Source organism: Stenella coeruleoalba, assembly GCF_951394435.1.
Source record: "Stenella coeruleoalba genome assembly, chromosome: 1".
Classification (NCBI taxonomy): domain Eukaryota; kingdom Metazoa; phylum Chordata; class Mammalia; order Artiodactyla; family Delphinidae; genus Stenella; species Stenella coeruleoalba.
This window is the reverse complement of record NC_137169.1, coordinates 58755143-58779076: the sequence shown is the minus strand read 5'-3', so window position 1 is coordinate 58779076 and position 23934 is coordinate 58755143. Positions and strand designations below refer to the sequence as shown.

The 23934-nt window shown below is 40.5% G+C and overlaps 1 long non-coding RNA gene across 1 annotated transcript in view; it reads right to left on the bottom strand.

Annotated features, from left to right (window-relative positions):
* LOC307182234 overlaps positions 1 to 23416 on the bottom strand; it is a 118405-nt gene extending 94989 nt beyond the window's left edge. The window contains exon 1 of the long non-coding RNA XR_013827152.1: positions 23290 to 23416. This is a non-coding gene — a long non-coding RNA (uncharacterized lncRNA). The remainder of the gene's footprint in view (positions 1 to 23289) is intronic.
* Positions 23417 to 23934: the final 518 nt, after the last annotated feature.

Sequence of the window (23934 nt, the reverse complement as noted above, 5' to 3'; positions counted from 1 at the left end):
ATTACTGGTATACAAGAGTCACTAATCTCTGTGTTTATTTGCTACAGTAGAATTCATCTCCACTTTTAAGTATTTTTAATTAGTGTTTCCTCTTAGAATTTTATTATTCATTTAAGCCTAGTTATTCTCCTATGAAAAAAGTTACTCCTTGATAACAAATAGATACTGAGGAAGATACAATAGCTCTACAGGTTACAAAGTTAGAATCTGCACCAATGGTTTCCTAAACGTTCCCCCACCTTCAGTCTGAAAGCACCCTTGCCTTCCCTAATTTATTAGCAATGAGTCGTTACAGCACAAAAGTAGCGTCCAGATTATGTATGGAAATAAAATGAACTAAAGAAAATGGCCTTGTAAGAAAATGTAGTGAATGACTCTGTGTAATTACTAAAATACCACCATAGGAGGGCCCAGTGTCTTTCCTTGAGTGTGGTGTGTTCTTTGGAAGAAAGACCTCTAAGCCTCCTGACTCCCAAGGACAAGCACATAAAGGAGATGAATCACTTTCCAGTTTTCATCAGTGAATCACGGTTGAGATCACCACTACTTAATTTGAGCTTTTCAAATGTATGAGTCACCACACAAGTCTCTGCATTCTAAATTAGAATGAGAACAGATTTCGTGATGTTCGGTCAAGTAGCTCTTAAGGGGTCTTTCTTCCTGGAACCAGGGCAGTTTGCCTGGACTGGAGGAATGGGGATAGTACATCATATGTATTCCAAACAGCCAGTTCAGGCCTAAATACGCTATCCCAGCAGCTCTCTGGTAACTGGCTCAATAGAAGTCAGGGGATAAAGAAAACTCTGTCAACGGTATACATAGTACATGTAAGAGCTCTGCTAAAACCACAGGATCCAGAGACAATTTCAGGCATGGGAATCCCACCAATCAAATTCAGGTATTTCCTTCTTTTATTAAAGATATTAGCACTTAACTCACACTTGCCTCCTGTAATCCAAGGCATGCTGTCATCCACCCCAGGAGTCCCATAATCACATGGATGACCCCCTGGATTCCTCAGTCTGTGACTTCTTTGACCTTCTGAGCGCTAATGACCTTCACCTCACATCTCTCTCCCCCATCTCTCATGTCACATCACTCACTCCCACGTCCATCCTGGATTGCTACCTATGCTCCTATTCCATCTCTTAAGGCTTAAATTCAAACTCTCCACTCACTGCAGACTTCCTTCCATCTCTCTCATTCAATTACTGCCACAGTATTATTTCTTCAACTTCATCATGACTTCCAGATACCCTCTGATTCCTCTCAAAGCATCCCCTCTTGTCTTCACCACTTCTTCAATAATATAGTTACTACAACAGTAGTAATTACAATAACAAGTAAGTAATAGCAATTAACAACAATGACTAGCATTTATTGAGTTCTTAGTTTATTCCAAGCACTGTATTAAGCATTTTCGTGCCTTACATCATTTAATTCTCAGGACTACTCTGTGGACTAGGTGTAAAGGGCCTTAGTCAAGCCTTCCATTCTGAGCCCTCTCTAGGTCTCAAACTGAACACATATACACTGCTCATCATTACAATGTAACTGCACACAAGAGATGCACAGCCGTCACTCTAAAACCTAGGACAATGTAGCAGGATGGCACTATGGCTTAGTAAGGAATTATACCTGGAACCTATGTTGTTTAGATACAGGTAACGGGACTTGCCAAAGGAAGTTTTTTCAGCCTTATAAAGTAATTATACTAGAGTTTGGGGGTGACATATTATGGAATATAAGAGGCTTGGTAAGCTCCCCCTCAGGACTTCCTGCAACCTGGCAGGATCTCATCCTAGACAGGTGAAACATCATCACCACCAAAGTAGGCAGTTCTGTGAAGAACTAGGGAAACAAGATGTTACACTTACTTCACATATATTCGGTGAGATAATCTGGGCATCCTTTGCTTAAAATGTTTCCTTTGCTCTTATAACATCCATACATTTATGTATTAGAGTTTGCCAAACCTCCAGCCTGAATACCTTATACAGATGTTATCCCCATTTTACAGATAAATAGCCTAGATTTTATCATTGCAACCACTCTCTTGCCGACAGTTTCAATCCCTTTCCCAACAGTAATTTCATTGCACCTACTTGTCCAAACCTCTATCCAGACCAGATTTTTCTCCTGACTTGTAGAACAATATTAGCTACTTCCTACTTAACATTTCCCCTTGGTATCCCACACATATCTCACACTCAACATGTCCAAAACTGAGCTAAGCTCCTCCCCCAAACTGCTCTTCCTCTCGGTTCCCATCTTTTTGACTGATGCAACTAGTTACCCAGCCTCACAAGCCAAATACCTGGACATTAACCTTTGTTCTTCTCCTTCCTCACAGTCCAGGTGCAAACAAACACATGTTGCTCTTATCCCTATTACCTCTCAAGGCCATATCATCCTCTTCATTCCCACCATCACTCAGTTCAGGTATCTCTAACCTGGGAGAATTTGGTCTGATGTCCCTGCAATTTGATCTTTTCCCTACAATTCATCTCAAAGATGCAATTCGATCTTTTCCCTACAAAAATCCTTCAGATTTTTCTGAAGGGAAAGTTTGATAACATCCTTGCTATGCATAATACTTCTAATGGTTTTTCCCACTAGGGCTTCCCTTGTGGCGCAGTGGTTAAGAATCCGCCTGCCAATGCAGGGGACACGGGTTCAAGCCCTGGTCTGGGAAGATCCCACATGCCGTGGAGCAACTAAGCCCGTGTGCCACAACTACTGGGCCTATGTTTTAAAGCCCGTGAGCCACAAGTACTGAAGACCATCACCATCCCCCTCTCATGTTTGGATTAGGTCATCTTCATATGTGCTCCTGTATTACCCAATTATAGTAGTTAACACATTATATTGCGATTATATAGTTACTTGACTGTTACACCTATCCAACATAAGCCCCCTGGAGGGCAAGAAATATTTATCATTCAATCCCCAGTGCTGAGCCCAGTGTCTAGTGATGCATGCAAGATTCTCAATAATTTATTGGAATGATTTTGTTTGATTGAGATCTCAACTCTCTGAGAGTACTTACTACCCAGGTATATTCCTCACAGAATCTCCCAGAAGCATAAAGCAAGAAGAAGCTTAAACCTAGAGCTATCTCTTTTTATTAAGGGCTTTTAAAAAATTATTAGAATCATATGTGTACCATAAAATTCATTTCATCACTGACCTACCAAATTGTTCTATAAACCTCTGGCTAGACTGATTCTATGTTGTTTGGTAAAAATGTAATCTCTTTTGCTTAAGAGAATGCATGCACATGCATGTGCGCGTGCACACACACACACACACACACACACACACACACACACACACATTGGTTTTCTATTGCTGCATAACAGATTACCACAAACTTACAACTGTAAATAACACAAATGTATTATCTCACAGTTTTCAGGAGTCAGATGTCCAATACACTTGAACTGGGCCCTTTGCTGAGGGTCTCAAAGGTTGACTAAAATCAAGAGGTCAGCTGAGCTGAGCTCTCCTCAGGAGATTCGGCGGGAAGAATATGCTCCCAAGACCATTCCTGTTGCTGGCAGAATCCAGGTCTTGTGATTGTGGGGCTAAAGTCTCCATCCTCTCACTGGGGGCTGTTGACCAAGTGTCACTCTTGCTCACATTCCTCAGCTTGTGGCTCCCTCGTCTTCAAGCCAGCAATTACATGTTGAATTCTGACTTCTGCTTTTCCAACCAGAGAAAAACTCTATTGAGTTAAAGGGTTCATGTGATTAGAACAAGTCTACCTTGCTCTCGTAAATATTTATTTTATTTATTCATTTTGGTTGCGCCAGGTCTTCGTTGCAGCAGGCGGGATCTTCGTTGTGGCATGGGGGATCTTTTTTAGTTGTGGCATGTGGGCTCATAGTTTCAGCATGAGGACTTCTTAGTTGTTGCATGCAAGCTCTTAGTTGCGGCATGCATGTGGGATCTAGTTCCCTGACCAGGGATCAAACCCGAGGCCCCTGCATTGGGAGTGTGGAGTCTTACCCACTGGACCACCAGGGAAGTCCTACCCTCGCTCTCTTAGGGACAACCAATTAGTAACTTTAATTACATCTGTAAAATCCCTTTTCTTACGTAAAATCATATAATCAGAGAGTAACACGAGAGGACAGAGATCAAGGGGCCATCTTAAAATACTGCCAGAATACTTAGAATACTATCCAAATTTCCCTCTTCTTATAAGGACATCAGTCAACAGATTAGGGTCCCCTCTAATCCAGTATGACCTCATCTTAACTTGATTATATGTCCATACACCCTACTTCCAAATAATGTTACATTCATAGGTTCCAGGTAGACATGAATTTGGGGGGGAAACTATTCAACCTATTCTATTGTCCTTGCATTAATTTCACAGGGTTTTGCTCCATTAGACAAGAGTCATACCCACATATCTTTTTGAGAAGTTCTCCTCTCTATCTTTGGCTTCTGCAGAGATGGCTAAGGAATACACCCCTAAGCTTCTGAGAGACCCTCTGGTTTGATTAATGGGATCTGTGCATCACACTCTTAATCTCTTAGAAGAGGCTTTTGTATGATTGAATACTTTGACCTGTTGGTCTTTCTGTTGTTTTAGTAAAGACCTGTATAGACACGGAGTCCTTCTTTCCTCTATGTCATGCTTTCAGAAGTCATTTCTGACATTTAGCATCTTTTACCACCTGAAAACCCTGAGAATTTTCAAGATTTTCCAGTCCTCATCTCTTTATGTTTACCAGATTTTCCCTAAAATTATTTCTTTTTCACATTTTAGTATAAGCCGTAAGGAGAGACAAACCAGCACCTTTAACACTTTGCTTGGAAAACTCCTGAGATGTATATCTAAGTTTGTCATTTACACATTCTGCTTTTGACATAACTGCAGGTCACAATTTTTCTAAGGTTTCTGCCACCACACAAGAAGGATTCTCCTTCCTCCTGTTCCAATAACATGTTTCCCACCTCCTTCTGAGTCCTCACCAGCATTGTTCTTAAAGTCCAGATTTCTAAGAACAGTCTGTTCATGGTGATTTAGGCTTTCTCAGAGAAAATCTAAGTTTTCTCTATAATGCTTCTCACTTCTTTCTGAGTTTTCACCAGCTGAATCTTTAATGTCCATATTTCTGCAAACAGCCTGTTCAAGGCAGTTTGGGTTTCTTTTATCATGTTCCTCAAACTTCTTCTAGCCTCCAGCCACTGCCTAATTCCAAAGCTACTTCCACACTAGGTATCTGTTACTGTGGGGCAGTACCCCACTTCTAAATACCAAAATCTGTATTAGTCTTCTATTGCTACACAACAACTTACCACAAACTTAGCAACTGTAAACAACCCATACTTATTACAGACATATCTGTTTTATTGTGCTTCACTTTACTGCACTTCACAGATACTGTGTTTTATACAAAATGAAGATTTGTGCTAACCAGGCATCAAGCGACTCTATCGGCGCCATTTTCCCAACAGCATTATATTTTAGTTAAGATATGTACATTGTTTTTTAGACATGTCACTGCACTCTTAATGGGCCACAGTATAGTATAAACATAACTTTTATATGCAATGAGAAACAAAAAAATCTGTGTGACTTGCTTTATTGCGATATTCGCTTTATTGCAGTGGTCTGGAATCAAACCTATAATATGTCCGGGGAAAGCCTGTACCTGACAGTTTCTGTGAGTCAGAAGTTTGACGTATCTTACCTAGGTCCTCTGCTTGGGATCTCAAAGGCTGAATCAAGGCACTGGCCAAACTGGAGGCTCTGAATAAGAATTTTCTTCCAAGTTCATTAAGGTTGCTGGCAGAATCCAGTTCTTTCTGATTGTAGGGCTGAGGTCTCCATGCACTTGCTGGCTGTTGGCTGGGACTCACTCTAACTCCTAGAGGTCACTCACATTCTTCAGCTTGTGGCTCCCTCCATCTTCCAGCCAGCGATGCTATGTTGAATTCTTCTCATGCTTTGAATCTCTGACCTCTGCTTTTCCAACTAGCCAGAGAAAAAATTGCTTTCAAAGGGTTCAAATGATTAGGTTAGGCCCACCTGAATAATCTCCTTATCTTAAGGTCAACTGATTAGTAACTTAAGTAAAATCTCTTTTGCCATGTAACCTAATCGTAGGCATAACCTCAGAGGGTGGAAATCATGGGGGCCATCTTAGAATTCTGTCTTTTATGCATCCTCACACTGAAAATACTCTAGAAATGTATTCATAGTGACAACTCTGAGTTTTCATTTCTTTCTCCTTTTTCATTTTGTGCAATAAAAAAACATATGACTTGGCAATCAGGAAAAATACAGAATGACACCATTATTAATTTAGTTCAAATCACTGTGACCTTACAGAATCTTGGAGCTGTTTGCCCATTTGCAATAACTACGACTGCATGAATTACTGATTACAAAAGATAGTCAATTTTTAGAAAACTGCTTTTGTTACATTGGAAGGTTTTTCTGCAAACACATACACACACACACACACACACAGGCACACACATGCACATATAAGTATTTCTAATAAAACAGATGTATTGTTAATGACAAGCCTTGAGACTAGGTGGTTTAAAATAAGTGTGCCTAACACTTTTATTAGGTCTCACTTTACCTACTTTTATAGCAAAAGAAATACAGATGCTGATGTCCTATTAGCTATAACAAACCAGCAGAGCAGGATTGCATAATACAATTGGCTTTCAGTTTCTGTTTATGCACCAAATGTTTATGAACTCCCACTATATGCCAAGCACTTGGGTACAGAGATACAGATGGTATCACCATGAACCCAAATGAAGAGCTCAAAATCTCTCATTTTTCCCAGCAGGCAAGTTTCTAATTTCACTATTTCACCTAAACATGTATACTTTAAATATTAGTTGCCAGATTCTGGAGGGCATTTGAGAGATCCTAAAAATGTTTTCATAATTAAACAAAAATACACCTGCATTACAATCAGTGTTTATTCCTTGTTTCTTAAGAAACTGATGTTTTAAAAACAGAATTTGGCAAATTGTAATTTTTCTTTAAACATGACCCTTGATCGGACATTTTCTTGACTATTTTTTTCAGAATCAGGCAAAAGACCAAGGTCACCTGTCTTTGGGGTCACGTACCTTTAAGGTCACATCTCTTTGTCAACATCGTCTGTTCTTTGGAAACATATAGTAGTTGGCCCCAAATGCCACTTACTTTGAAAAGATCTTGTTGGCTTAACCTCAGCCTAACCCAGCCAACCCACTGAATCAACCCAGCAGCAAGCCGGGCAGACGCTGGAAAAACGGAACACCAGGCTGCTCATGGGCTGTTTCCACTAGCGCATACTGCATTTTACGGGTGAAAGGTGATTAGTCATTTAGAAGGCCTACCCCCGTGGACATTTTAATGCAGCCTGGCATTTCTGACACAACTTTAAATTGCTTGGCTGTTTAGTTGCTGTTCTTCACCTGCTTACAATTCCCCATCCTGAACTGCAATTCTTCTGACCAGAAATGGAGCAAGTGGGGAAGGACTACAAAGAGAAACTCCAAAATGTTCAGTGTCCTGGAGCTGAGAGGAGGGAAAAAGGAAGAACCGAGTCTGACAGATGGGGATTCTTCCGCTATTCCTCTTTTCTATTCTGCTGCCCCATTTAACTGTCTTCTAATTTCTTCCATCCCTTTCCTCATCTGAGAGATCTTCCTTACCACCATTAATTCTCAAACACCACCCAAACATCCCCACCTTCTTATCCTTCTACTAACACAGGTGCTACAGGTGCTAACATAGCCATGCTGGGCTTCCAATGGTAAAAGTTAAAAATCACAGCCTTCCATTGACTTACTGTTCACCTCTTCTTTCATTCATTCAAAGGACATTTACCAAGTGCCTTCAAGGTGTCAGGCCCAGGGCTAGGTGCTAGGGATAAGCAGGGGAACGATACCTGGTCTCTACCTTCAAGGAGATGGAAGGAACAGTCATATACACAAGGGTCTGTAATACATTGCATTAAGTGTTTATGCAAGAGCACGGAGAAAGAGTTGGACTCATCCTAAATAGGGGCACTAAGGGAGGCCAAATGTTAACACTCCTCCGCCCAATAAAACCCTATATGCTAAAACAAACAAACAAACCAGTCCAACTCAATCAGGTACAAAATGATAAGAATTTTCCAAGGATATCTGGGAACTGGGTTGAATTGGGGACAGAACTGCTTTCCAGGGAACAGGCACAGGTAAAATAAGCATATTTCTAGAAAGAGGTTTGTATGCCAGGAGAAATGGAGGTCAAATTTGTGAAAGACGTGCATTGCAGGAGGATTCAGGATATACCGCATATCTGTTTATCTTGGTAAATTTTTTGCTCAGAGAGAAGAAAGAAGTATGAAATGAACTTAAGTTCACAAATATGGGAGGCAGGATATGCATCAGTGCATTTTTTAGAGCGCTTACCTTGGCTAAGAACAATGCAGTGCGGTCTCTTTGCAAATCAATAAGTAGAACCATAGAGACAGAATTGGTGAGACTTAAAGGTCACCCTCTTCCCCAGCCTCCTTGTAAAACATTTGAAAAACCTTGATGTTCCCTTGCAATGTTATAAAGACTACTCTTTGTAACAATATCAAATGTCCTTTCCATGGAAAGATCTCCCCATTCAACCTTTTTTTCATTGCTAACAACCAGAGACACATATTTGCAACTTAATTCTAGGCTTGAAGGCCATGATCTTGAAAAATCACTTTCAACATTGCAAGTTTCAACCTATAATAAAAACATTCTTTAAAAGTGGGCTGGAAAGAGCACCTATTCCCACAAAGGGTTTGGCAACCCAGACCAACTAGGGGATGCAGGGATGAGGTAAGAGGAAACTTCAAAGTTTCCTTTGGAGCCTGGCCTCTTTCATTCTTTTTTCAGACATTCTTTATTCATTAATGAAATATTTATTAAAAGCTTTGTCCATGCCAGTCACTGTACATGATACTAGGAGCACAGAGATGAACCAACAGTTCAGTTCAGCCTCTCAAGATAGTCCTCATCTAAGGCTGATGACAGAGAGGTATATGATCATAATACAGTGTGAGGAAGACAAAAACCCGAGATGGGTGCCAAGCCCCAAGGAGTATAAAGGAGAGTGTGCTGCATTAAGGCTAAAGGGGTCAAGGAAGACCACAGAGTCACCCCTGTGTGTGAAATTACCTCTTTATACAGGCTTCACTGTTCTTGAGGTTTGCTTCTCTGACGGATCTGTGGGCTGGTTGATGGATCCAGCACTGGGAAGGATGCACTGACCCTGGGGTTGCCTTTAGGGAAGCCAAAAGATACAGAATTCCAGGTATCCCGGAGGTTGTCTAGCTGCTATGTACCACACCCAGGTTCTCAGCAAAGGCCAGGGCCCCCTGTGGCTGGTAAGGAAGAACCTAGAACCTGGGCCTTCCCTGGAGAAGTTCTCGTGGCAATAGCAGAAGCACAAGATGGCAAGTTCAACCTTGTAATCACACTTTAAGCCTCCTCTTACATCACATCTGTTAACTCCCATTGGCCACAGCACATCACATAGCCAAGCCCAAGGTCAGGAGTTTAGAAGTACATTCTGCTCAGCTGAGGCCAAAGCAAATCATAGAGTATCAAGCCCAACGTCAATTGAGTTAGGGAAGAGAATTCTTCCCATGAGGTCACAGGCAGGGAATAAATATTTTGAACAATAATATAGTTCGCAACACTTCCTTTTAGAGGGCATCTGAAACTTCACCTCATCTTGGGCTACACTGATTTAGCCCAATAAATTATAGCATTTGGTCTTTAATCAAGTGTTGGATAAATCTTTGAAGTCAAAAAAAAATAATTAATAATTAATTAAATTAATAATTAATCAACAATTAATTGAAGCCCAATAAATTATAGCATTTGGTCTTTAATCAAGTGTTGGATAAATCTTTGAAGTCAAAAAACAATAATTAATTGAAAAAACAATAATTAATAATTATATTAATTGTATATCTAAGTTTATTCTCTGAGAGCAATAGTCCTGTCCTTGAAGAACAAACAATCTGAATGGAAAGTCAGGAAATAAACTTATTTATATAAATTGAGCACCCCCTTCAATTTTTTCAGGAAGCAGTTGCCTTTTCTGTGAAATGTTCATATTAAGCTATTTGATCACTAGAGATATGTATTTTTAATGATTTTAAAAATCATTAGGATATTTGTTTGCTGGATATGCTATTAATCATTAACTCTTCTAGGGAGTAAAAAAAAATTGTTTAATGCTTTAAACAGCTTTATTGACACATAATTCACAATCAGAAAATACACTTCCCCCCAAATTTGCCCATATTAAATGTAAAATTCAATGGTTTTCCATAAATTTAAGTTTACAGAGCCATCACGACACTCCTATTTTAGAACATTTCCATCACTCCCAAAAGCTTTCTCAGGCCTATTTGCAGCCAAACCACTTTCTCACTTCCAGCCCTAGGCAACCGCTAATCTATTTAGTCTCTATAGATTTGCCTTTTCTGGGGATGTTTCATATAAATAGTATCATAGAACAAGAGGTCTTTTGCATCTGGCTCTTTTCAGAGCATAATGTTTTTAAGGTTCATCCACGTTGTAGCAGGTATCAGTAGTTCATACCTTTTTATTGTTGAATACTATTCCATTATGTAGACATAACACATTTTGTTTATCTATTATAAATATTCTTATCTTAAATTCTATTTTCCCTTATATTATTATAGCTGCTATATCTTTTTTAAGTTTACTGCTTGCATACACTCACACAGGTACATATATATTTTTTAAATCAACTATTTTTAATGTTTTAGATTTATAGAAAAATTACCAAGATAGTATAGAGTTACTGTGTAACTCACATCCATTTCCCCCTATTATTAACATGTAGGATGTTAATAATATCCTACATTATTAAGGTACATTTATTAAAATTAATGAACCAACATTAATACATTATTATTAATTAAAGTCCATTCTTTAATCAGATTTCCTCAGTTTTTCTCCAGTGTCCTTCTTATGATACAGGATCCCATCCAGGATGACACATTATGTTTACTCATCGTGTTTACTTAAGCTCCTCTTGACTGTGACAGTTTCTTTGATTTGCCTTGTTTGTGATAACCTTGACATTATTTGAGGAGTACTGGTCAGGTATTTTGCTTAACGTCCCTCTGTTGGGGTTTGACTTACGTTTTTCTTATGATTAGACCGGGGTTATGGGTTTTGCAGAGGAAAACCACAAAGGTAAAGTGCCACTTTCACCACATTTTATCAAGGATACGTATTATCATCATGACATCACTGTTGGTGTTGACATTGATCCACTGATCAAGGTAGTGTTTGTCAGCTTTCTCCACTATATATGTACTCTTTTTTTTCCTCCTTTCCACACTACGCTCTTTGGAAGGAAGTCACTATACACAGCCCAAAACTAAGGAGTGGGGAATTACGTTCCACATTTTTGAGGCAACAGTATCCACATAAATTATTTGTAATTCTTCTGCATGGGAGATTTGTCTCTTCTCCCCCATTTATTATTGATTCAATCATTTATTTATATCATTATGGACTCATGGATACTTATTTTACAGTTAGGGTTATGATCCAATAGTATTTTATTCATTTTGTTCCTCAAACTCTTCCAGCTTTGGCCACTGGGAGCTCTTTCATTTGCTTCCTGTGCCCCAGACATATCCCCAACATTGTACATGTAGATTGGTTGGTTGTTTAGTTTTTTTGAGCACTTTCTTACTTTCTGGCACCATAAGATGCTCCAGGCTCATTTTGTATATTTCCTGTCCCAGTTCTAGAATCAGCCAGTTCTCCAAGGAACCCTGGTTCCTTTGATTGGAGAATAGTTTTAGAAACCAAGATCTGGGGACTAGGTGTGCTCATTTCTACTGGAGTGTTATTGCTTCTGGGCCTGCTCAGCTGACAGAACAAGGAAATATATGTGTATATACTAACCTGTGTATATATACATTTCTATGTGTAAACGTCTCTACTGATATTAAGCTAAACCTGAGTTCATACTGACATCTCAAACGCTAACCCATTTCCACTTGAATAATTCTAGCCTCCTCCCTTTGCATATCTCTAACTTTTCAGTGCAACAGTGAGACATCTTCTGACATCATGTAACATCTGATTCCCATCATCTGACATCAATTTACTTAACTGTTCAATTCCAGAATAGCAGTATCAGAACTGTTAAGCTATATGGCCGTAGGTAATAACGTTATCAACTAGTGACAGTGTTTATGCACAGTTTCTTTTGTCATTAGTTTTACAGACTCAACTCATTTCCAAAGTTACTTAGGTTGGTACCTCTTACCCCTACCCCCTTCAGTGCGGTTGCTTCATACATTTGTAACACATACAGTTTGATTGTTCCTTCACATACATCATTCAATCCTGAGACTCCTCCAATCTCCTAATTGACTTTTTTACATTTTTGTTCTTTTTGCTCCTGAAGTTTTGACAAACATATAATGTCACATAACCACAATTATATTATCACACAGAATCCTTTCCACATCCTTAAAAAATGCCTGTGCTTCACCTACTGAATCTCCCCCCAACCCCACCACAGCCTCATGCCAAACCCTGAAAATTACTGACCTCTTACTGTCTCAGTAGTTTTGCCTTTTCCAGATTGTCATATAATTAGAATCGTAGAGTATGTAGCCTTTCTAACTGGCTTATTTCACTTACCAATATGCATTTAAAATTCATCATGTCTTTTTTATGACTTCATATCTTTTTATCACTGAATATAACATTCTATTCTATGGATGTACCACAGTTTATCTCTTCACCTACTGAAGGACATTTTGGTTGCTTCCAGAGTTTGGTTACTATAAATAAAGCTACTATAAACATCCATGTGCAGGTTTTATGTGGACATAGTCTTCCAATAAGTTGGGTAAACACCTAGGAGCACAATAGCTGGATCATATGATAAGATTATGTTTGGTTTTGTAAGAAATTGCCAAACTGTCATCCATCCAAACTGTCATGATGCAAAGTATCTGCATCATTTTACATTCCCACCAGCAACGTATGAGAGTTCCTGCTACATCCTTACCAGCAACTGGTGTTCTCAGTTTTTGGATTTTGGCTATACTAATAATATGTTTTTTCCATGCTTTTGCTTTCAACTTATTTGTTGAAATTTTATTTGGAGTTATTTATCTACATATTTCATTTTTTTCTGTTCTTTATTGCCTGTATTGTATTAATTTTTTTTTTTTTTTTAGATTTTCATTTTTATTTATTTATTTATTTAGGCTGTGCCAGGTCTTAGTTGAGGTACGTGGGATCTTCATTGCGGTATGTGGGATCTTTTTGTTGTGGCATGCAGACTCTTAGCTGCACATGTGTGCAGGATCTAGTTCCCCAACCAGGGATGGATCCTGGGCCCCCTGCATTGGGAGCGCAGAGTCTTACCCACTGGACCATCAGGGAAGTCCCCTGTATTAAATATTTTCTAGTGCACCATTTAAATTCATCTGTAGGATACTGTGATGGACTGAATGTTTGTCTCCCTGCAAAGTTCATATGTTGAAACTCTAACCCTCAATATGATTGCATTTGGAGGTTGGGGCCTTAGTGAGTTAATTAGGTTTAGATGAGGTCATGGGGATGGGGTCTTCTTGATGGAATTTTTGTCCTTATAGGAAGAGGAAGAAAGATCAGAGCTCTCTTTCTCTCTGCCACATGAAGACACAGGAAGAAGGCCACCATCTCTAAGCCAGAAAAAAGGCTTTCACCAGGAACTGAATCTGCCAGCACCTTGATCTTGGGCTTCTCATTCTCGAAAATTGTGAGAAATAAATGTCTGTTGTTTAAGCCATGCAGTCTATGATATTTTGTTATGGCAGCTTGAACAGAGTAATACAGATGCCTTTGACTATATATATTTTAGTTATTATCAGGCACAATTTGTTGAATATTTTTTCTTCCCTTTTTTATCTCTCCTGAACTTCTGGAACACCTGTGTTGGATCACCTGATGATGTTCCTCAGGTCTCTGAGACTGTTCATTTTTCTTTCTGTAATTTATAATTTTTGATCCAGCTTCAATTTCATTGATTCATTTGATTCTGCCATCTGAAATCTATTGAGCCCCTCTAGTAATTTTTTTCATTTTAATTATTATACTTTCAACTCTGGAACTTCTATTTGATTTTTAAAATAATCTTTATCTCTTTACTGATAGTCTCTACTTAATGAGTCCTTGTTATACCTCCTTTACTTCTTTAACTGTTGTTTCCTTTATTTAACATGTTTACAGTAATTGCTTTGAAGCCTCCCTCTGCTAAGTCCAATATCCGACCCCCTCAGAGATCATTTCTATTTATTGCTTTTGTAGGGGAGGCAAAAACCTTACCTCTACTTTCTTAAAGTGTCTGGCTACTCCTGAGAATTAAATTGACAAAAGACATATTAACAGGAGAAAAGCATACACATTTATTTAAGGTTAGTTTTATATGACATGGAAGCCTTCATAAGGAAATGAAGGACCCAAAGAAGTGGCAAAACCTGAATGCTTATATACTGGATTGAATAAAGAGTGGCAAGTGTGGAAACATAACTAAAATAAATGAAGAAACTAAAGGAAGATAAGAGGTATTTTAACAATGTCTGTTAGTACAGAATTCTCCTGGCCTTGACTCCCATTTCTGGTGATAAGAATGTTTCTTTCCTCCTGGCACAGGGAGGGCAGATCTCACATTGGAGTTTTAGCTTCTGCTTTCAGGAAGAAAAAGGAGAATCAGAGTGCCTTTCTTGCACCCACTGTTTAAGTGCCTTTAACTCAAAATTATCAATATATCAAGGCAGGTTATTTTGGGTAGCACATCCTTAACCCCTTCATCTCCCCAATTTGGAAATTCCCCAGAAGTTTCACATATGAAAAGCTGAGTTGGAGGCCGAGGAGAGAAGGAACAGGTTACTAGCTGATTGGCAAAAGATCTTCAAAGGCAGAGAATAACATAGATAAAGCACTAATAAATAAGCAGAAAAGAAAAAAAAAATCTAAGTATGTTTCCCCATATCCCTTTAAACCAGTCTCCCATCCCTGGGAATAGGTCAGTACAATTAAGAAAGAAAAAAGGTTAAGACTCATTTATCTGATGATTTATCTGATGGAGAGTGTTTATCTTGTCCTTTAAAAGGACAATAGTGTAGATTAGACATTATTTGTTCCAAGTGATTTACATAGAAACCACATTCTCCACAGATGATCACACAAGCTCCTCCTTGTTGGGCTATCAGTGTGTCCAGAGCACAAAGATTTTGGAGTTAAACAGAAGCTAAAGTATTAACTCTAATTGAAGTGCTTCCAGTATTTGCACATTAATGCTGAACTCTTGTTCTATCACTATGAAAAGATTTCAAACTGCCTTTTCCAGCTCATAAGTTCCAAGGCCTGGGGAAAGGGATCTCAATACTGAAAAGAATTTAGAATTGTGATACACAAGTGGGTTTTCTATGACTTCCTGCCTAGTACATTTAGTATGAATATGTGGCACTCTTTTAAGAACAAAGGTGCCTAAGTTTGTAATTTTATTTAAAGTAAAGTACCTGATGACAGAAGGCATCAGGCGTCCAAATCCACATTGTCCCGACTATCTAGATGGGAATCCTTCAAATACCTTGTCGTTACATAAGCCAAAAAGACCAGCAATGCTCATGGTTAAGGTCAGAGTGGAACTTTTGACCCACTAGGGTGGAGTTTGTTGTGTTTTGTCATCTGTCATATTGGCATCTGCACAACTCCATCTTCCACATATCCCCATCAGTCTGTAGGAATGGAACAGGTTGCAAAATATCTAATATAGGAGAGCTGCAGTTCAGCTTTGGTAGTTATGAGGCTTGCTTTTGTCACGTGGCCAACCTAGTCCAGAATTTTGGTCTACTTTGGTCTACAAAGACTACCCCATATGTAATCTTTGGCAGTGAGCATCCTAATTAGGGGAGCAGCTGAGCTGCTGAGCTACCCAAGATTGCACAAAGGTGTCTTGTGACCTAGCCACAATATTTGATGATCTGGCAAGTGTTTGTACCATAAGTGCTAGGACCATCTATAACCTTTGTGTGAGGCTTGAGCTTGTCACCTGTGGAATCAAACCACAGAGTCTGATTGAAGCATTGCCTTTGTACGTCACCTAGGACGGGTCAAGCACCATGACTGTTTTCAGTGCAAAGGGAAAAATTCCCTTCTAATGACTTCATCTGAGCAAAGGATGGTCCTTGAGATTCTATAGAGATTTTTTTCATGCCCAATGAACTCAGCAGAACGAGAAGTAGGTGATGTTGTTTACTTGGCTGTGGATACCATACACCTATTTTCTAGATCTGTTCTACCAGACGTTCACACTGGTAAGAACAAAAATTAGGTCAGGTTCTTTTGCATGATCTAGATGTTGACGTAACGAGTAATTAGACTGGTTAGCTAATGTGGCTAAGGTTTGGGAAAACAATGTAAAGGAGTGTCAGGTCTGTCCCTGACCTATTGAGAAAATAGTAAGGGTTAATAAGAATGAGATGCAGTTTGAAAGAAAGGCCCTAGTGGAGGATCAGAGGGAGAATAGGACAGATTGGGACAAGTAATCTCAGTCAACCCTTAATATAATGGCCAAAGAAAGGGGAGGCTTCATTAAAAGGAAGAGGGTTGCTTTTATGTGTTTGTTTTTCTGTGGAGTTGGAAACTTAGTAGGGGAAGAAAATAGGTGGAAATGGAGTTTTTTAATCCATGTTCTTGGGAAAAGCTGTCTAATTCATGATGTCATCTGCTTCCAGGGCTTGAGAATTGATGCTAGAAATCATTACTTTAAGGTCATTTGTAAGAATGGTCCTCCACTGGTCCTGGGACTGCTGATCTGGGTCTAGTTTGGTGTCACTCATGTGAATTCATCAAAATTCTTCTATTTTGATGGCAGTGTAGGTGGTTAGGAATACTTCATAAAGTCCTTCCCAATGAGTGACAGTGTGTACTTTCTTTTAGAAGCCTTGATATACCCCCGATCTCCTGGTGGAAAGGATGGCGAGGCTAGTTAGTTGGTGGAGGCCATGCTTTCTCACCTGTTGATGATGTGCTCCAGGTGTACCAGGCAATTCTTGTATGTAGCTAGTCTTAACATCAAATTGTTCTCTTAAGTCTCCATAACATTCACTCAATCTGGGAATGGAAGGTTAGAGACGCCAGAAGGCAAAGGGCAGCCAAACATTATTTCAAAATGGGTTAATCCAGGTCTACTATTTAGAGTATTCCAGATTTTTATAAGGACAGTGGGTAATGTTTAAGTCCAGTTTCTTGACAGACTTTTCCTAAAGTCCTTTTTATGTCTGGATTTTTACATTCCACTTGCCATGATGATTGAGCATCCTCAATCATCAGGTAGGAAATTCTGATGAGTATGCCAGAGTTTTTGCAAGTGAGTGGTTTATTTCTGCTGTAAAACTAATTGCTTGATCTGATTCAATTTGTAAAGGAATGCCAAAACAAAAAATAATCTGTTATTCACTTCTTTACCACTACTGTAAAGTAAAGTGGCATCAGCACATCTAATGGATAGCATTCACTCTATCCCACTGAACATACAGACAATTACCACCAGTGGGAATAGCCTAAACCTCTAAATCCATCTGGAGTAATACAAGGGGCGTGTGGACCTTGGAAGACTTCCTAAGGTATGTTGGCTTCTAAAATTTGGTGAGATTACAAGTAGTGCACTGGGAGATAACTGAGTCATAAATTTTATGAATACCAGAGCAGAAACAAGTATCTTTTAGTTCTTTGACTATCCCCCATCTGCACATATGTCCCATCTTATGGGAGATCCGTGCAAGCCAAAAGGTCAGAAGAAAGGGGGCCACACGAAGTCTGTTTGGCCCGATGTAAAACGTGTCTGACAATTGTTTGGCACTTTTTTGTATTCATTTGTCTTTTTTCAGACTGAGGAGTACTTGTCTGATAATCAATAATATCAGCCACAGATAAAGGCAGGTTTATAAATTGGGTGGAGAAAGGGTGGGGATCCGTTTTAGGCTGTGTATTTAGCAGCTCTGTCAGCCCTATCATTCCCTAGAGATGTACAATAGTATCAGTCTCCTTAATACAGACTGGACAATGGAGGTGAATAGCCTCTCACAGGGCAGCCATTGGCAATAGGAGTACCAGCAGGGTTTAAGAATCTGTGGGAGGGCTTCCCTGGTGGCGCAGTGGTTGAGCGTCCGCCTGCTGATGCAGGGGACACGGGTTCGTGCCCCGGTCTGGGAAGATCCCACGTGCCACGGAGCAGCTGGGCCCATGAGCCATGACCACTGAGCCTGCGCGTCCGGAGCCTGTGCTCCGCAACGGGAGAGGCCACAACAGTGAGAGGCCCGCGTACCGCAAAAAAAAAAAAAGAATCTGTGGGATTTCTAGATTGTGCCAACAGCATGGCAGACTCGAAAAGCATATCTCCAGTCAGTAAATAGGAGCATTTTTTTCCCCTTGTCAGCGTGCAAGCTCTAGTGAGATCTGTAAGCAGCCCAGGCTGATATTACAGTGGCAAAGGGTACACCCCAAGCATTTCATGTGGGAAAACAGTTATTATGTTTTCCCAGAAATTGTATCTACAAGAGCCATCACAAAATAGAAGTAAGTCTGGGCTGTCTAAAGGGGGCATCTAAGAGGTCTTCTCCTTGCTTTGAGGCCATTATATATGTAGTTGCAAGGCAATCACGTGGAATGGACTGAGGCTCTCTGTCAGCCGGGGGGTGGTAGAGTAGCCAGATTTAAAGTGTTACAACAATGTAGGATGACGGAGGGATTCCAATTAGGGCTTATTCGTAGGTGGTCTGCCACCATGTAGAGAGATGCTATGTCTTACGAACTTGTAAGAGAGTATGGGGAATATGCTTATTCTTAAATTAGGCATGTACTGTAAGAGTACTGGCTTTGTCGTTTAGGGCAGCATCTGAGGCTACAACATGCAGGCATGGGGCATCCTCCCTGCCACAAGGTCCAGGGACATGAGAAATATTCTTTTTTTTTTTTTTTGCGGTACGTGGGCCTCTCACTGTTGTGGCCTCTCCCGTTGCAGAGCACAGGCTCCGGACGTGCAGGCTCAGTGACCATGGCCCACGGGCCTAGCCCCTCCGCGGCATGTGGGATCTTCCCAGACTGGGGCATGAACCTGTGTCCCCTGCATCGGCAGGTGGACTCTCAACCACTGCGCCACCAGGGAAGCCCCATGAGAAATATTCTTTAGGACGTATGAGAGGTTAAAGGTTGTCCTGCAGCAATCCCATTATTTTTTCATGGCAATATCTGTGAAGAGGTTTGTGAAAATTAAATAAGCGAAGAGCTGGGGGTGTGGACAATGTTAATTTTAAGGCGTCAGAGGAAGTTAATGCCTCTAGGGGCCAGGAAATATACTCTGAGGTAGTATCTGGAGGAGAGCATATAGGGGTTTAACAAGGGCAGAAAAGTGATGAGTCCATTGGCGGCAATAGCCCGCTGCCCCTGGAAATTTATGCAGCTGCTTTTCTTGTTTTGGGAGAGGGGATGAACGAAATTGATTCAAGGCATTTTAGAGAGAGCTTTTGAGTGCCCTGAGATATTTCCTGTCCTAAATAGGTAACGGTTATTTGCACCCATTGAAGTTTAGACTGGGAGGCTTTATGGCCTCCTTCAGCCAGTGCCTTTAGGAGAATGACGGAGTCTATAAGAGCACCCTGTTCAGTCTGGTTAGAGAGTGAAAGGTCATCAACATATTGAATAAGAGTGGAACCTTGGGTCAAGGCTACAGAATCTAAATCAGCTTTAAGGACTGGGAAAAGTATTAAGGGAGACCCACACTATCCCTGAGGTATGGAAGTCCATGTCAATCATCTTCCTCTAAATGTAAATGCAAAAAGAAATCGTGGGTCAGAATGCAATGGAACCAAAAAGAAACCTGAGCAGACATCAACTACTGTAAACCAGGCTTCATCAGCAGGAACTGAGGTGAGAATGGTACCCGGATGAGGACTATGGGGTGGAGGAATTACAAAGGAGTTTGAGGCTCTTAGATCTTATGCAAATCGATACATTTAATTTCCATCTGAATCAAATTTCCCTTCTTTCTTTACTGGCAAGATTGGGGCGTTATAGGGTGAGGAAGTAAAGATAAGGACACCCTGATATAAAAAAGAGTCTATTATAGGTTTAATTCCTCACTCTGCATCTCCTGAGAGGGGCTACCAGGCCACCGATGGGAAAGGTTTTTTTCCTTTTCCTGGCTCTGCACAAGCTCTGTGCTCCACAGCAATCCAATCTCATCTGCATGTGAAGCCCAGAGACTAATTGGGACAACTTTAAGGTTGCCTCCTCTTCAGAGGATTTAAATTGAGATGAGATTTCCTTAGGGAAACTAGGAAGCTTGAGGTTTAGTCTGGGGGGGGGGGGGGAAGAAAACTGCCTTTTTATTACATTGTATGGTGGCATTAAAGTTACATAACAAATCTCTGCCTAAAAGATTTGCTGGTGAGGAGTCAGAAATTAGAAAAGTATAATGGGAGTTGACAGCCTAAGGATATTGGGGTGGCCTGAGATGTGGACAATGGAACAGGCTGTCCAGGGACTCTGACACCTAGAATAGAATCAGAGGTGACAGGTAGTATTAAATCCTCTGAGCAGATGCTAGAGAGACTCACACCAGTGTCAATTAAGAAGTCCAGCTTCGAATCCTCTATTTTAAGTTTAATAGTGGGTTCTGCAGTGTGACTGAGGATTGGCTGACCCTGTCAGTTGATGGAGTATTTATTGTCCCAGAGGAAGGAGGAAATGAACCTTCTGATGGTGCTGGGGCTTAGGGAAAAGGTTATTTGAGCTTTTTTTCTTTTAAGTTAAGGATAATTGTCCTTCCAATGTCCTGGCTTCTCACAGTATCTGCAAATACAGGGAAGGCTATGTGATTGGTGAGAAAAATGAGTGGACTTTGAGTTACCCTTAGAGTCATCATTTTTGTTTTTGTAAAGACTCAATGTGCCCATCAAGGTCTGTTCATTTTAGTTTCTTTTTTGTCTTGTTTTCCTGCGTGCTATCTACAAAGAACTATGTAGTTGCTTCTATAATAATGTTAAGAGACCGAACTGCCCAGCCAATGACACTATTTTGGATTTATCTCTCCATATCAGAGAGAAGATTTCCAACCAAGGCAGAAATTAAAAGATGTTCTAGACTCCAGAGTTTACTGCAGCGTGCCTTTGCAAAGTCTATATAAAGCGTTCCACCAACGTTTTAAGATGTTCCTCTTTCTCTGAGCACATAATTCAACCTGAGACCAATTTACCTTAGGGGGAGGCCTCCATTATCCCCACATCAGGCCTTGAATGTTGGTCTGGCTGAGCCTTTTCCTGTTATTTGCAGGAGGGCCTGGGAGATTCTGGTCACCTGTTTCCTCTGGGGAAGTGTTGGGGGAGGATTTCCCACCTGAGGCCATCTAGCCTGATAATTACAGTATAATCAAGGGTGGAAGAATGTCCTTTAATAACCAGTCCAAGTCCCTAGAGTGGGGCTGTGAAAGGCCACTAATCTTTCTAACTCTTCTCTAAATTTGGTAGAATCTTCTGAAAGTGGTGGCAAAAAGGCTTTGGAATTTAAAAGATCTGGTGCTGTCCAGGGAAGCCAAATTCTTTGCTGTGGAGGTCCAGGATACATCTTCATGGGACATTGCACAGGAAGGCCTAGAGATGACTGAGTTTAATTACAGAGCCCCAGGAAGTAAGAGGGGTTGTAAAGTACTGCAAAGTGATCCCGGCTGTGAGCTCCTGGAGCCTGTGCCAGATTTATTTCCTGGCTATCAGTGTTTATACAAATAACCTGTATATTCCAGGCCTGAAGATCAGGCTACAGCACTTCCTGTAAATCTTACAGGGAAGGGCAACTTAAAGCAGGTATCTGGGCGTTTAAGGGATTTGGGGGGGTAGTTGGAGCAGTTCTGGGGGAAAGTTGAAGGAATTTGCTGAGGAGATGGGGCCAGATTTTGAGGACAGGAGTTTGAGGCAGGGGGTCCACAGATCTAATATATCTGTGGTCAGGGACAGGTAGATGGAGATAAAGGGAGTATAGGTGGGTAGAGAAGGAAGATTTATAGTGGGTGTGGATTTTAACTTTTGTTTTTAAACCTGTTTTCTGTTCTTTAATCTTTTTAAGGGAGTCTCTAAGGCTAGCCGATAAAATCCGTTGTGTCCTCTTTTTAATTTGATCTTCCCATAGAAACCAATGGGATATTTGTTTAGGATGAGAGCTCTGTAAAATTTTTTTGAATAAAGAAGTTTTTCCAATTCAAAGGATCCATCATCTGGTTATTGACAAATATGATCTTCAAGGGTATGTTTATTTCAATAGCAACTCAATCCAATAAGCCTTTTTATGGAAAGACCAGAGGTAATTTTCTAGGCACAGACACAAGACACATCCCCAAAGCAGGTCTAGAAGATGCAGCCCGCAAAATCCAAGAAGTTTCACTCTAAGAAAGCAGAGATCCTCATTGTCACGGGAGGTAAGAATAGCGTTTGTGAAAATTGTGACTCCAGTCTCCCACAAGAATTTGAGATTCCTCTAGTCGCAGACCTACTAGTTTGTGACACTGGGTAGGCAATACTAGGAAGGGGCTTTCCCAGCACTAGGGAGATAAAGGTCCCTTATGGACTGGGATCCTTTATTAAGACAAAATCCCTGAAAGCTGTCACGGTTGGACAAAGAAACTGCTGCATGTCACTTCTTGTCTTGGGTTCCCAGCCTGTGGGCAGGTCACTTGAGGCAAACCCAACTGGCAGAGACCAGAGAGAATATTCTCACTGGTCACAATGCCAAGCTCTCAGGACATAAAACAACATGAAGAGAGAATCTGATCCAGTTGTTGTTGTTGTTTTTATCTGTGACCCACAGCAAAGTTTGTCTAAACAGATGCTGATCTGGTGAGAACTATAAACTAGTCAGACTGTGAGGCCAGCTCGAACAACAGCCTTGTGAGACCTATACCTCTGTTTTACCCTATGAATCTCCTCTTTATGACAAATGACATAGAAACAGAGACAAAGGAAAACTATCTCTGGGAGGCAGGAGATCAACAGAAAACAAGAGTACTCCAAACAGAAAACATTAGAGGTGCTATGTACAAAAAACTAGTTCACACCAATGGTTTTCCCTGCCAATCTGAACTTGAAAAGAGAAAAAGACAAAGGGAGACTCATCACTCTCGCCCTCCCACCCAGATCCTACAGGTGGAGATTTGGGAGAGAGTGACATAGTAAGAACTCTTACCAACTTCCAGCGTTTGTCAAATGTCCCAGGATCTCTCAGCTTCAGCCCCGAGAGTGATAAGCAGTGACCCAGTCAGTACTATCCCATCTTCACTGCCAGAAACGGTAGGGGAGGCAAACGCTGTAGGGGAAACATAACTAAAATGAAGAGACCAAAGGAAGATAAGAGTTATTTTAACAAGGTCTGTTAGTACAGAAGTTTCCTGGCCTTGACTCTCATGTCTGGTGATAAGAATATTCCTTTCCTCCTGGCACAGGGAGGGCAGCTCTCACATGGGAGTTTTAACTTCTGTTTTCAGGAATAAAAAGGGAAATCAAGTACCTTAATTTCACCTGCTCTTTTTCAAGTGATTTCAACTCAAAATAATATGTCAAGGTGGCATATTTTGGGGTGACATGTCCGGAAATCCCTTCACTTTTCTTCCTGTGTATGTATGGTCATACCTTCCTAAGCTTTTTTTTTTGCATGCAATTTTTTAAATTGGAAATTTGTAGATAATGTATTGCAGCAACTCTGGATTCTTATCCCCTCCGGGGTAGTTGTTGTTGCTGATTTTTTTTGTTTCTGTAATGGCTTGCCTGGATTAACTCTGTAGAGTCTGTCTTCCCGGCAGTGTGTAGCCGCTGACGCCTTTGTTCAGGGTAT